Source organism: Catharus ustulatus, chromosome 9, assembly GCF_009819885.2.
Source record: "Catharus ustulatus isolate bCatUst1 chromosome 9, bCatUst1.pri.v2, whole genome shotgun sequence".
Taxonomy (NCBI): domain Eukaryota; kingdom Metazoa; phylum Chordata; class Aves; order Passeriformes; family Turdidae; genus Catharus; species Catharus ustulatus.
The window spans coordinates 32077186-32090390 of record NC_046229.1 but is presented as its reverse complement, the minus strand read 5'-3'; the positions used below and the strand labels follow the sequence as shown (position 1 = coordinate 32090390).

The 13205-nt window shown below is 43.1% G+C and overlaps 1 protein-coding gene across 4 annotated transcripts in view; it reads left to right on the top strand.

Moving 5' to 3' along the window:
- Positions 1-971: 971 nt before the first annotated feature.
- The window catches only part of RALGPS2 (Ral GEF with PH domain and SH3 binding motif 2), a 121163-nt gene continuing 108929 nt past the window's right edge, over positions 972-13205 (top strand). Inside the window, exon 1 of one of the 4 annotated variants that reach the window (XM_033067163.2) lies at positions 972-1105. The gene's annotated coding sequence lies outside the window, so the exon portion shown is untranslated. Of the gene's footprint in view, positions 1106-1396; positions 1610-13205 lie in introns of those variants that run through there. The other 3 variants (XM_033067164.2, XM_033067162.2, XM_033067165.2) reach the window with 3 other exon arrangements.

Sequence of the window (13205 nt, the reverse complement as noted above, 5' to 3'; positions counted from 1 at the left end):
CAGCAGCACTGCCAACTCTGGCGACGGCAGCAACTCTTGCAAAACCTTGTGGTTTTCTGAGGGCTTTCACTCCACAAATGTGCGAACACCTTGAAGGCCTCGCTTTCCCCCCATAAGCTGATTAATTATTTCCTAGCGACTGTGGGAGCAGAGAAGGAAATCTTAAGAGTCTGCATCCCTTCAGAACAGAATTCGTAGCAAAGGAATATTTTTTATTTTGGGGGCACTTCCTTGCCGTCTTTTTGCTCTTTAGGGAGCGGCGCCTCACGGAGAGCTCAGCCTGGATGAAAGGTGTTTCAGAAGGGACCTTCCCGCTCCTCACAGCGCCCTGACAGTGTGGGGCCAGCTGGGGGTCGGGCTCTGCCCCCAGGGAACAAGGGACAGGACGAGAGGGAATGCGCCAGGGGAGGTTTAGCTGGGACAGCAGGAGGAATTCCTTTACAGAAAGGGACGGCGGCAGAGCACGGAATAGCTGCCCAGGGAGGGCGTGGAGTCTCCCTCTTAAGAGACATTCCAAACCCGCCTGTACGCGTTCCTGTATCACCTGCTCCAGGCGACCCTGCCTGAGCAGGGAGGTTGGACTGGGTAATGCCCAGCGGTTCCTTCCAACCCTATCAATACTAGGATTCTGTAATTAGACACTGGAAGGGGCTGCCCAGGGAGGCGGTGCAGTCACCGTCCCTGCAGGTGTTTCGAGACGTGGCATCGAGTACCCTGGTCTGGTTGTTGACCTGCTAATCGCCGGGGTCTTTTCCAGCCTCACTGGTGCCGTGAGGGAGCGGGCGGGACCGCTCGCCCTCAGCGCGGGGCGCGGGGCGGGAGGAGCGGCGCTCAGGCGGTGCGTGCGCAGCGCGCGCGCGGCGCAGGGAGGAGGCGGGCCGGGGGAGCTCTGCGCGCATGCGCGGGCGGGGCGGGCGCCCCCCCGCACCCCCGGCCCGCCTCCCCCCCCAACCCCGTGTGTGTGTGAGTGAGGGACGGGGGGAGCGTGGCCGCGGCCGCCCCGCGTCTGCGAGTCAGGGCCGCGCCGGGACCCGCGACACACCGCAACCCCTCCGGCAGCACCTCCGAGCGGCCGCCCCGCCGTCATCCATCCGCCCTCTTGCAGGTGAGCTGCGCTGTCGCGGCGGAGAGGAGGAGATGGAGGGAGCCGGCGCCCGCCTCCGCGGGGCTTATTGTCCGGCTCCTCGGAGGAGGAGCAGGGAAGAGAGAAAACAGGAGGCTTCGCCCCGGCTCGCACGCCGGGCCTTGCAGGGCTGTTGCCGGCCGGGGATTGGAGGCGCTCCGTCCCTCCCAGATCCGGGGAGGGTCCCGGCCCCCTCGGGGCTCCGCCGCCCACCTGCCGCCCTCTCCTCCTCCTCCTCCTCCTCCTCCTCCTCCTCCTCCTCCTCCTCCTCCTCCTCCTCCTCCTCGCACGGGGGTGGCGGGGAGCGGAGCCCTCTTGCGCCGGTGTCTGCGCGGCGGGGCACCAGCCTGGCTTCGGGACGGAGGGATGCGGAGCTCGGGGAGAGATGTTCGTCCCCCCGGTGCCTGCCTGCGGGGCTGAAGAGTGGGTTATAACGTGGACACGCCACCCGTGCTGTCTGTGGAGCCCCTGGGGACGGGGGTGTTGGTGCGTGGGACCGGGCAGAGCCGCGTCCGCGTGTGAGGCTCCGCGGGGCCGGAGGGCGGCCGGGGCGGAGCGGAGGCTGTGGCGGCGAGATACCGCTATCCATCGGTCCGAGCCGAGGGATGGGCCCAGGGAGCGGGGCACGAGGGGCAGGGCTGCTCGAAGGGATGGGGACACGAGCGACAGGGCAGTGCCCGGGAATGAGGATACGAGAGACAACATGGACAGTGGTTGTAAGCAGGGGATGAACACCATGTCGCAGCACTGTCATGTAAATCAGGGTAATTTCAGAGCATGTTACCTTCCAGTAGACAGGAATCTGCTTCAGAGGATGGACAAACAGATGCTGTTTATTAGATATGGGCATGTTTAGCATTTTTTCTTTCCTGGCAGCAGATGCTGGAAAAGCTATTCTGTAGATACATTTCAAACCATGATGAGGGCTGATGACAGGTAATAGTTTGGAGTAACTTGCCCTGTGGGTTTAGTAGTAGCTACAGGCCTGTTGAAATTCCGTGGATGTGTATATCTGTTTGCAGGTTTCCTGTGTGGACACTATTGGAGAGATCTCTCTACTGAAAAAAAGTGCTTTTGAACAGGTCTCTTCCTACACTCCTCCTTCTGTGCCTCTGCTGAATTAAGGAGCTTTGCAATCACAGATGGCAGAAGAGGTGGAGTCTATTTCTTTTCAAATGGGATCAGTAGATAACCGGGCAGTCAAACGTTTGATAGGCCTGCAGCTTTTTAGATTTTCTCAGGATTGGAAAATATGGGATGCACAATGATTATTTCCTCTTTTTCTATCACTGCTTGCTTCTGCAACCAGCTTCATTTTAGCTGTACTATGGTGTTTATTTCTAAACAAATTTGGTATAGCATTTGGTTTGTGCCAACTCGTGGTTTGAGACTCTTTTTGATATATAGACCTATATCATGTTTTACTGGTTGTGCATAGTTTTATTTAATGAACTTCACTTACCAAGTGTTCGTTTTAAAACATTATTAACTCTCAACAGGCTTTAGAAATAATACCTGGACCAAAGCCTGAAAACTACTGATGTATTTTTTCATGTATTATTGTAAGGTGTAGTATCTGATAGCAGAGCCAGAGGACTTACATAGACACAACTGCATAAGCTGTACTGCCTTGGAGCATGCTTTTGGGAGTTGGTATGATCCACATGGTGCCAAAACAGCTGGACTGAATTGGCACCATCAAGTGCCATAGCATAATGTTGTACAGAAATTTATAATTGTGATTTTTTTCTTCACAGTGTCTCTGATTACCTTGGAAAATGTTTTATGTTTCTGGGCTATATAAGTAAATTCTGATTTTGGGGTTTGTTTTGGGTTTTTTTTATTTTTTGGGTTTTTTTTAAGGTAATTCTGTGCAGATGCAGAATTATTCCCAGTTTCCACAGCTTCTGCACATCCCTGCTCATGGGCTGTCTGCAGTTCTGCTCAGAAGTTGGCTAAAGCTGGGTCACGGGAATTGAGAGGGTGCCCTCTGGTGACATCTGTATTTAGAGTTTGGGCTGCATGTAAAGGAATGCTCTGGCTAGTCTGGAATTAAATATTCCCCCCAACACAGCTGGGGGTGTGTTCTGCACTGACATGCTGGTGTGGCATGGCTGAGATGGGGGACAAACACTTTTGAATTCATGTGAAGGATGTACAGCAATCCCTTGGTATCTGTGCCCCCCCCCAAGAAAACTCCCTTCATGAGGTTATCCTTTTTACTCACCAGTGGGTTTTGTTTGGTTTTTGGTTTGGTTTTTTTTTCTGTTGAAATGTGGAAAGTTTTCTGCAGAATATTGGAGAGGTCTTTTCCTTTTCACACTTCTATCTTACCTGGTGACTGTAAATTAAAAATGCCAATGTTTTGATGTTTTATTTATCTTTATGCTGCTCAGCACTAAGGAGCAAGAATGAAGACACAGGGCTAACTTTAACTTTCATCACTTGCGTAAACTTTGGTTTTTGAAATTGACTGTGTTTGTACAGAAAAGTACAAATGCAGTCATAGTGTGCTAATGTTCTGCTTCATGTGTTTGAATATTCAAAGATTTGACTTGACAAGCCAGACCTCCATCTTAATCAGTTTGTTCCACTTTTTTTCCTTTTCATTGAGATTAGGGGTTAATCTTTTTCTTTATATTTGCTTGAAGCTGAGTCATTTGAGCTCCTCCTTTCATTCAATAACTAAAGCTGAGTTGAAAATATTCTTTAGGAGTGGAAAATGTAATTGGTCGTGTTTTTTTCAAAGTATAAGCCACCAAAGGCATGATATATTTCTCTTCTAAGTGTTGGTTTACATATAATTTTAGAAAACAGACTTAGAAATATATTTTCAAAATAATGAGGAAATATTTTGTCCAAAACCTTTGCATTTAAATACCTGGAACTGCTGCAGTAGGAATCATCTTTTAATATAAGTCTGTCTGTCATAGTTACTGCATAAACAGAATCTTTGTAGGCTTCATGTTTTGTCTGTTTATGAATTAATCACCTTAGAAGACTGCTGAAGTGAGTGTTTCTTAATGCTGCAGTTGAGCTTTTTAAGTAGATTCTCTGTACGTTCAGTTGCCTGGAATATGTGGATGTTTGACTGCAATTCTTTTTCCTTTACAGAGACCCATAAAAGTCTTGTAGGATTCTAGGGAGAATGGCATTGGAGTCCTGGTTGTGGGCAAGCTGGTCACACCTGGGCTTCTGCCCAGCAGGAAGGGGCCATCCAAGATTGGAGCTGGAGCAAGGCAGGGTGTAGTGTGGAAGGGCTCCCATCACTGGTTCTGTGCCGTCTGGAGGAGCTGTGTGAAGTGGAGAAGGTGGGGAGACAGGGAGAGGGTGGCCTGAAGTCCGAAACAGGGAGGGTATATCATGCATCATGGTGTGTTGTGAGCACTAGAGCTGTTTGCTGTGACTCAGAATTTGGAATGGCATAAAAGATGGGCATTGAATTAGCTTGTGGTCAAGGGAGGCTGTTCCCAGTCTGTGTTTCAGTTTATAGGAGAGTTTATCTCAAAAAAGGGACCTGTTTGGTAAATCTTACAGTACAGCAAATAAAACACTGGGAAGTCTAGTGAGTCACCATGAAGTATTTTAGAATGCAGTGTTCCTGACCTGTGTATAAGGTTGATCTTTACTCTCTTGGACTCACTGCTCTGAGGTGTGCCACTCCAGTACACTCTCAGCTGGTGTTTTTGCAACTCCCCATGGGCTTCGAGATGGGTTGTACACTGTCATGTGGCACAAGTGGTGTCTTCCTTGAACCCATGGAGATCCCCTGAGTTTGCTCACAGAGTGGTTCCTACCCCTGCCCTATTGTCACTACAGACCAGTAACTTCAGCACAAATGTCAGCTCGATGGGTAAGGTGTACTTTTCCCTAAGGATAGGATTCCCTTTCTCTTCCCATGTTTGTTGTCCTACAGCCTTGACTACAATTAGGTAAAACTGGGAAAAGAAGCAGCTGTGTACCTTGCAGTACCTGGAAGCTTTGCCCTTCTTTCTGTAGGTCTGCTGTTTAGGTGTGTTTTTGCTCTTTGTATCAACTGCATCAACAAGTCAAGGTTTCCTTCCCCAGAAACTCCCTGGCTGTTCTGCAGTGCACTTCTTTGGTTGACTGAAAAGTTGCAGAGCTGCTTGGTTAGAATATCAAGAAACGTCCTTATCAGCCCCTCCTGAGCATCATACTTGTGGTTTAAAAACCTGCCTATTTGTCAGTGGTGAAGAGCAACCTCCTTTGTTAAAGATTAAAGCTGTAACATGGCAATTGATTTGATGCCAGACGTGAGAGAGCAACACATCCATTGCTGCTTGATGGCCAAGGAGAAGCCTTTCCCTTTTATCTTCTGCAGGCTGATGTTGCTTGCAGTCCCCTCCCTATGATAGGATAGAGTTTGATTCAAACTCTTAAGAATAGTTATTTATTCTCTTTCTTTGAGATGCAGGACTTGTGGTTTGTTCTCCATGCCTGTTTCAGAATTTCATTTGTATTTAGACTTAGGCATACATTCTGTAGGCAAGGGAATCTTGAGACTGGGTGTGAACATGTGCCTGCCCTGTTTTCTCTGGTCTGTTTGAGGAGACTGTGAGTCTCTCTTGTATTTCAAGTGTGCCCACAACAGTTAACGTAGCTCAGTGCCTCATCAGTATGTAGTTGAGATTTGAACATGGATTAGAACAAGCTGGCTGAAGTTCAATCCAGATAAAATATACATGATGATGTGGATGTAATTATCAGCCTCCCTAATTGAAGGGCTGCATTTGCCATTTGGTAGAAGCTTTAGTGCCCTCTGGTGACTCACGTTTATTACTTGTTCTTAGCAATATTGAAACAGTAAAATCAATTTTTTAAGTCTTTGACTGGAAGACTGTGACACCCCCCACCCCAACTGATTAGACCTGGAAAATTTGACTGGAAGTAATCTTTGCCATTCTTCCTATGGCTTTTAGATAGTATTGTAAGTAAGGAAGTATAACAAGCCTGGGACAGTTGCAGAGTTGAAACCAGCATGCTCAAGGCATAAGCAGAGCTTCCAGCAAGGGAATTTGATTGTCAAAGTTGCTACGAGCTCCTCTGCCAAAAAGTGGTTGCCTCAATTTATTAATTTCTTGGAGCTCATGAATCTCTTGACTTACACTGCTTGTCCTGTGTGTTCGTCAGCTGTCGAGGGCTGAAGTGCTTAGAGAAGAAATGGGTAACAGGGTTTGCAGAGGAGAAGCTAGAGATACCCTGACTCTCGTGCTGTAATTCCATTTTAAAGTTATTTGGATACAAAATATGGTGCAGAAGGCTTTGCTGGCTTTGGAGCTGCCTCAGTGGCACTTATGCTTTGGAATATGTATGTGTCACCTATTTTCCTCTTTAATGGAGCTGTGCTATTGGCAGCAATCAATTAAGTCTGAAGTGACCTAGGTCTGGCTGTCCATGCTCTGACTATTGCTGTAGTAGTGTGGCATTAAAAGCTGTTTGATTTGTGCCTCCCTTATTATTCATCAGGGGACAGCTTGGATACTGTGAAATCTGCTCTCACTGAAGTGGGCTCAGATTGATCGTGCTGTGAAAGGAGGATATTGATCTTTTTCAGAAGTTGAAGGTGTATTTCTTAGATAATAGTGGCTAGATGAAACTGGCAGAGATCCTGGAAAAAGTAATCTTAATGCAGTTTGTAAATTGGATTGCTTTTATCACATTATTAATGTGCCCAGGGTTTGGGGTAATTGTCTAGACTATAGTATTATATTTTCATTTAGATTTAGAATTAGTGATAATGTCACAGAGTGACTGGACTCAGAACAATAAGTGAATAAACAGGACTAGTACAAAACATATTTTCTGCAATGACACATCCTTTTCAGATTAATGTTTATGCAGGCAGAAGCCTCCAGTGAAAAGCTGAAGATGTCAAATTACTGTTTTTCTTTATTAGCTTCATACATGAATTTGTCTGAGGAGGTGTGTAAGCATAGGTAGACTTAGGTGTTCTTGTGAATGTAAAACTCAAATTTATAAACTCTGTAAATGGTTGTTTCTAGTCCACTTGTTTTATTGCCAGGTCCTGTAATCTTCTAATTGCTCTGAATTTCTGTTGCTTGCTTGATAAGTTTGGGGTCCTCCACAGTTATAACTAATGTAAGTTGATTTGTAATTAAATTAGGTTGCGACCCCATGTGCAGTGAGGCAGCTTATTGACTGCTCACTTCTCACCCGTGTTGGCAGAAATAGAGAGGTAATGCTGTAGAGAGAACTGCATCAGGGAGTTTACCCAGTTAGGAAATTAAGCTTTTTCCCTACATTTTCCCCTCCTTGCCTTGCTTGATAGTTCCCCCGAACCGTTCACTTCAGCTATACAAAATCTTGAGCTAGTATCATGGCAGACGAAGGAACAGAAAAAAGCATTAATGTTGGAGATGACAGGCGAGTATAAAAGCAAGTTTCCATAAACCAGTGGAAATCAAAAGTGGATCAAATGACACTTGTATCCCTAGCTTGGTGTGCAAGTCTGGGAGCTCTGAATAAACTTTGTTTCGGATTTTACGCAGAAAAATTTTAGGCACTTTAGGATCCTTGTGGCACTTCTGAAAATTCCTTTTGTGTAGAGCTAAACTCTACCATTGTTGCATCTTCTACAGTAGGCTGATGAAGTGAGTTGAGAGTGATGATGGTGTTGGTGGAAACGTGGTAATATAGCTGATCATGTCCAGAAGTCTGAAAAGTATTTTGGGGATTCCAAAACCATCTGCAGTTAGCGGATGTGAGGTGTTAGAATGCTGGAAGCATTGCATAGTTTCCTACGTGTTTGTTGTGGATTTCAAAATGCACATAAATTGTAAGTTCCAGATCAGTAAAAGATAAAAAGGTCCAAAGATTCAAGCTGCTCACTCTCCCATTACTGCACCACTGTTTTGTGCTGTCACTAATTAGTAACTTTAATATTATGAAGTGTATTGATAAAGCACATGGTTACATGGATGACTCATAATTGTTGTACTTCCTTTCCCACTGTCATGTCATTAACTTTCCCTGTGTGGTTAAAGGGCACCTGAGCAGTGCTGCTATTGCTGGCAGGTCCAGACCACTCTACCAACAGCCACTTTTCCTATGTGCCTTATTGGTAAGTCTCCCTGAGAAGGGGCAGCTATCTCATTTATTTTTAGGATATTAGTAATGTACTTTTAGACAGACCAGGTTGTTTAGGCATTAGTCATCAGGCTTGTCTGGTAAAGAACCACTAAATAATTTTGATATTATTATTGATCAGACTTCTACAGAAATAGACCAATAGGTATTTTGGAAAAGAATAATGGATAAGAGTGGAATCCATGGAGTTCAGTCCTTCCACGCAATTGAAGTGATTTGCAAGTATTTTTCTGGAGCTCAGAATGCAGAATTACTGAAGTATTAGCAAGATTTCTGCTTAGCTACAAATGAACCCTCTGCTTCTCAGAGACGTGAGTGTGGTGGACAGTGAGCAGCCTGAAACGTGAGGCATATGTTAGGGTAGGTAAAACCGGGCCCTTGCAGGTCTGCCTCAAGATAAGATGAGGTTAAACATTATCTAGCTGTAAGTCTTTGTTATTATTTCCTTTTAATATGTCATTCACTGATGCTGTCAGGTGTGTCGTTTCTTAGGAAACTGTTTCCTGTGTTCTTTATATAGTAGCAAATGTCCCTCTATGGTAGAAATGTTTTTGCTACTTCATGTTTAAAAAATGCTTTGCTCACCACCTATTGCTGATTGTTTGCTCTGTTGATGATACATAATTTCTTACAATTCTCCTTTGGAGATTGTTTTTCCGTCCTAGGCTGGGCCTGCTTTGGGTTTATTTTGAACAGATTTTGCCAGGTAATAGATTGATAATAGATTTTGGTATTCATAGTGATATGCCTTGCTAAGTTTTTAACGGTGCTTTAAACAAGTACATATTGTGTTACATTGGACAAAAGAAGGTAGCAGTACCAAATCTAATCACAGTATGAAACTGTGATTCTTTGATTATCTATTGAACCTTTAGGTAGCTGTAGGTATGCTGGCAAAAGATAATTTTATTTGTGAAGGTTGTTCAGCTATACTGCCAATATCTATTAAAGTGGTCAGGTGTCTACCTGGAATAATTTTAAAGGAATTTGAAGAGGAAAATGATGTTAACCCAGTTATAGTCAGGAGATGAAACAAAAATGCAAGCTTGGTAAGTTTTCACTGTAATGGGTGCCAGGGCACAGTTTTTTATAAAGCACATTAAAGCAATATGAAGTGAAAAAAAGCTACTTTTGAGGTACAGTATTTCTTTTTTACCTTTGAGGAATGGCAGGTAAGCAGATGGAGTGCTGTAGGACCTGCTTTTGAGCAGCTTCCTTAGTGCCTGCATGTAATGACTTGCCCCTTGTATTTAATTAACTTGCTGGCTTTTTAAAAAATGTCTGTGATAGGATAGGGTCTATGTGATGAGAGAACTTGAACTGTATTTCATGCTGTGACTTGCCTTTAGTACTTCTGAAAAGTCAACCTGGCAATCTTGACTCTTTTGTGAAGCTGTCTTAGTGGTGGGAAGGCTTCTTCAATTAGGAACTAGTTCATGTTTCAGATAAGGCAATTTAATTTATCTTCAAAGAAATATTTCTATAGCTGTGAATAAGCTGGTATTCAAGGACACCGTTTAGTTAAGGAGAGAGGTCTAAAACTGTTGGAGACCATCCGTTGGAACTATTTTAATTTCTTTTGGTTTTGGGCATGAATGCCATATGACTGGGAGGGAGAGGGGAAAGAAATATCCATGTATTTGTTGTTGCACATTGCTAAATTATTTTTGTGTGTGTACAGTGGAAAGTTTTAAAATATTTAAGGTGACATTATATCAGGACTTATAGAAAAACTTAGCAAGTATGCAAAATGAGTATGAATTCTTAAGCATGTTTAGATTAAGAGGAGAAAACAATGTGCAGTATGGATTTGAGGCTGATGTGTTTCTGTTGAATAATTCTTGATCTGAATTTTATCACAAGACTGTAAAGACATTAATTGAAAGGACATTGTTGAGGCCAAAGTCTTTTATAAGGGGTAGGTTTGGAAAATGTGATCTCTGTTGTGCAGATCTGTATGTTGATACAATTCAGAGGTGTGCTGTGTTTGTGTTGCACTGTTAGACAGATAGAAATCCAGTTGGCAACTGTTAAGTGATACTGCTAAAACAGGAAGATAGCTCCTTGCATTATTTATCAGACAAGATAAGAGATGTCTTGATAAGCTATTGCAACCACAAAACTTTTGTTAAATCCCTCATTTGTAAACAAAACTATATTATAGAAGAGTTTAAACCTTTATTTCAGCTGTACCTGTTTGTGTTTTTTTTTAAAGATAGCTCTTATTTTCCTGACTTAGGAAATTATTTTACTTACTTTTACTTTGTCTCTTTTTATGAGGTAATAATCTTAAATGGAAAACAGAATCAGGCAGTAGTGGAGTTAAAGGACATGGACAGAGGTGAGATCTCTCCAGTGACCAAGAAAAGACAGGCTTCCTTTGCTGCCTTGGGATTTGCTGGAGTTCTGTGTTGCTTTCAGGTGTCAGATTTCTGTGTCTGGTACTGAATGTGGTGGATATCTTTTTTATTTTACTTGAAGTGAGGAAGGGAAGATGAGGAGAAGTGATGGACTTTAGCGACTGAAGTTTTTGTTGCTTGTCTCTTTCCCTGGTGTCATCTTTCCCTATTACGTTCCAGTCTGTTAATGGAATTGGATCTCTTTTTTCCCCAGGGCAGTAGGGTGTGTTTCTATGATCTTACCATTAGATTTGCTGATCACTGTTTCTTTGTGGCTTTTTCTGTGTTTCTGGTTCTCCTGAAGTTGGTAGAAGTGCTTTGCTTATAGGAAAAAAAAGTTCTGGCTTTTGGAATTCATAATTAGCATTATTCTGTTGATGAGGAGGCTGATGATTTTTAATATAACAATGCTTAAAATCAGAGAATATATCATGTAAGAGATAAAGGAGTCTTGTCTAGGGTGGGGATGCCACTTGTAAATTGTATTCTCGTTTGGGTATGGGGCTGGGTTGACCCTGTGCTTGGGTCTCAGGGTGAACTGATGTTGAATTGGCTTCATTTGTCAATGAGGGAGCTGGTTTATGCAGCAGTCTCTGGTAGAGCAGCCCTGCTGTCTGGTATTTGCCAGCTCTGTCAGATTAATGATGTTTATCAGCCACACAAGCTCTCCTGTGTGAACAAACTAGATTCTTCTGTCAGAAAGACCCTGTAAATCCCTATATGAATATTGCATTTAGATTGGTGGTTATGTTGCCTGGTTTTGCTTGGGTAGTTTTTGTTGGCTGTCTTGGAGGTAGTGAAAGACAAATTTGTATAGGTCATTAAAATATCTGCTTTTAAGTGATAAAACTCTTTCAAAAGTATCACCTGCCAAAACACATTAACCATGTTGGGGCTGGTGACTTCAGGATATTTCAACAGTAAGTACTAATATCCTCTTTATGATGTGGCTGGTTCTCTTTTATGTTTAAATAACAGCAGGACCAGCATGAACCTCCCCTACTTGGCAAGCTGAACATGAAACTAAAAGATTAAAGTGCTTTCACCTTGCAGCCAAGGTATTGACTTTTTCAGCCATTCTTTCAACAGGTAAGAGGCAACTTGCTTCCTGCTAGTATAGAATGGAGAAATGCATTACTAATTTGTGTTTTGCTTTGGTTTTTCAGTTTGATGATATGGATGATCTTGACTTTGAGTCAATACTGAAAGCTCTTAATTAGTTTAGTTTATACACACACACACACACACACACACATATATATGTATTTAATTGGGTTTCCTGTCAATCTCTCCCAGCTGAGCTTATTTCCCAGCACGGCTTTCTCTTCACTGGGGCTTTTTTGTTGCTCAGGTAAAGCTGCTCCCTCTTTGGTGTGCAGTGTCCACTCATTCTTCTAATGTTGATAGATTTCCTTGTACCTCTGGAACAAGGATAGTTTAATGACAGTAGTAACAATGCAGTATCAAATCCTTGTCCAAACTGTAACTTAAGTAACTTAGGCTACTCATTCCAAGTACTTAGAAAAAATTGCTCAGACCCTTTCAGTTCTGTGTTAGTCATGGCCATTTTCTAATGTTTTTTCTGCCTATTCGAGGTGAATCTTGCATGAGACCAAAAATGCTTGTCTGAGCTAAGCTACATGTTTATGTGACTGCATTTTTGTTTTAAGGCAGCAATACAGGGCACAGCAGGGTTCAAAGAAGTGTTGTATTTTCCTTTAGATGAGGTGAAGAATTCACTTCCATTGGTTTGTCTAGGATGACCAATGTCAGTTGCTTTAGAAAAAGCCAGTGTTGTTGGTTATTCTGGGCCAGAAGATGTCCTCCCTGCAGAAGGAGGAAAAAGATGTTTCTGCAAAATTTAGGACAGAATTCCTGCAGGATTTCCTGCCAGAATTTGCCAGAGAAAAAAAATCCTTCCCTGGGAGATGTCTTAGGATCTGGGCATCTTTGCTTTAGTTCTTCTAACTGTGGCTTCCCTGAGCTTTCCCTGAGCTTTCTGCTGCTTTATCACTGTGATGGCTTTGGTGAACCTGGAAAGGAAACCAAAGCATTTTCCAATCATTTTGCTAAGATTAACGATTTTGGCTATTAGTATTAGTGAAATAGCAGATAGGGGATTCTTTGGGAAGGTTCTAATCTATGAACTTTTTAAAGATAAAGTTACCATCACCTCATGCTCACATCACAGTGGGTTTTATATCCCTATTTGTGATATCCTGCCCTGTCGTGCTATGCATTTTCTTGCATTATAGCATTCTAGGTTTACTTTTTGTTAGTTAAAAGATTAACAAAAAATGAATATAATTCTCTTTTTAGTTAAATGAAATGTTTAATTGAATGGCTTACTTAAAAGGAAAGTGTTATCTGCTGTAAATGAGTAATTTCTGTTCAAAACACAATTTTCCCTCAAATCTGTCTCAACTATATTGTGTACAGGATAGCTCTGTTATTACTGTTGGATCCAAGTTTCCAGCTTGCACATATCTGCACTTAAATCAATCTTTAATGTCTGCTTTCATTGATTTGGCAGAAATGGACCCAGCTGTGTTTTA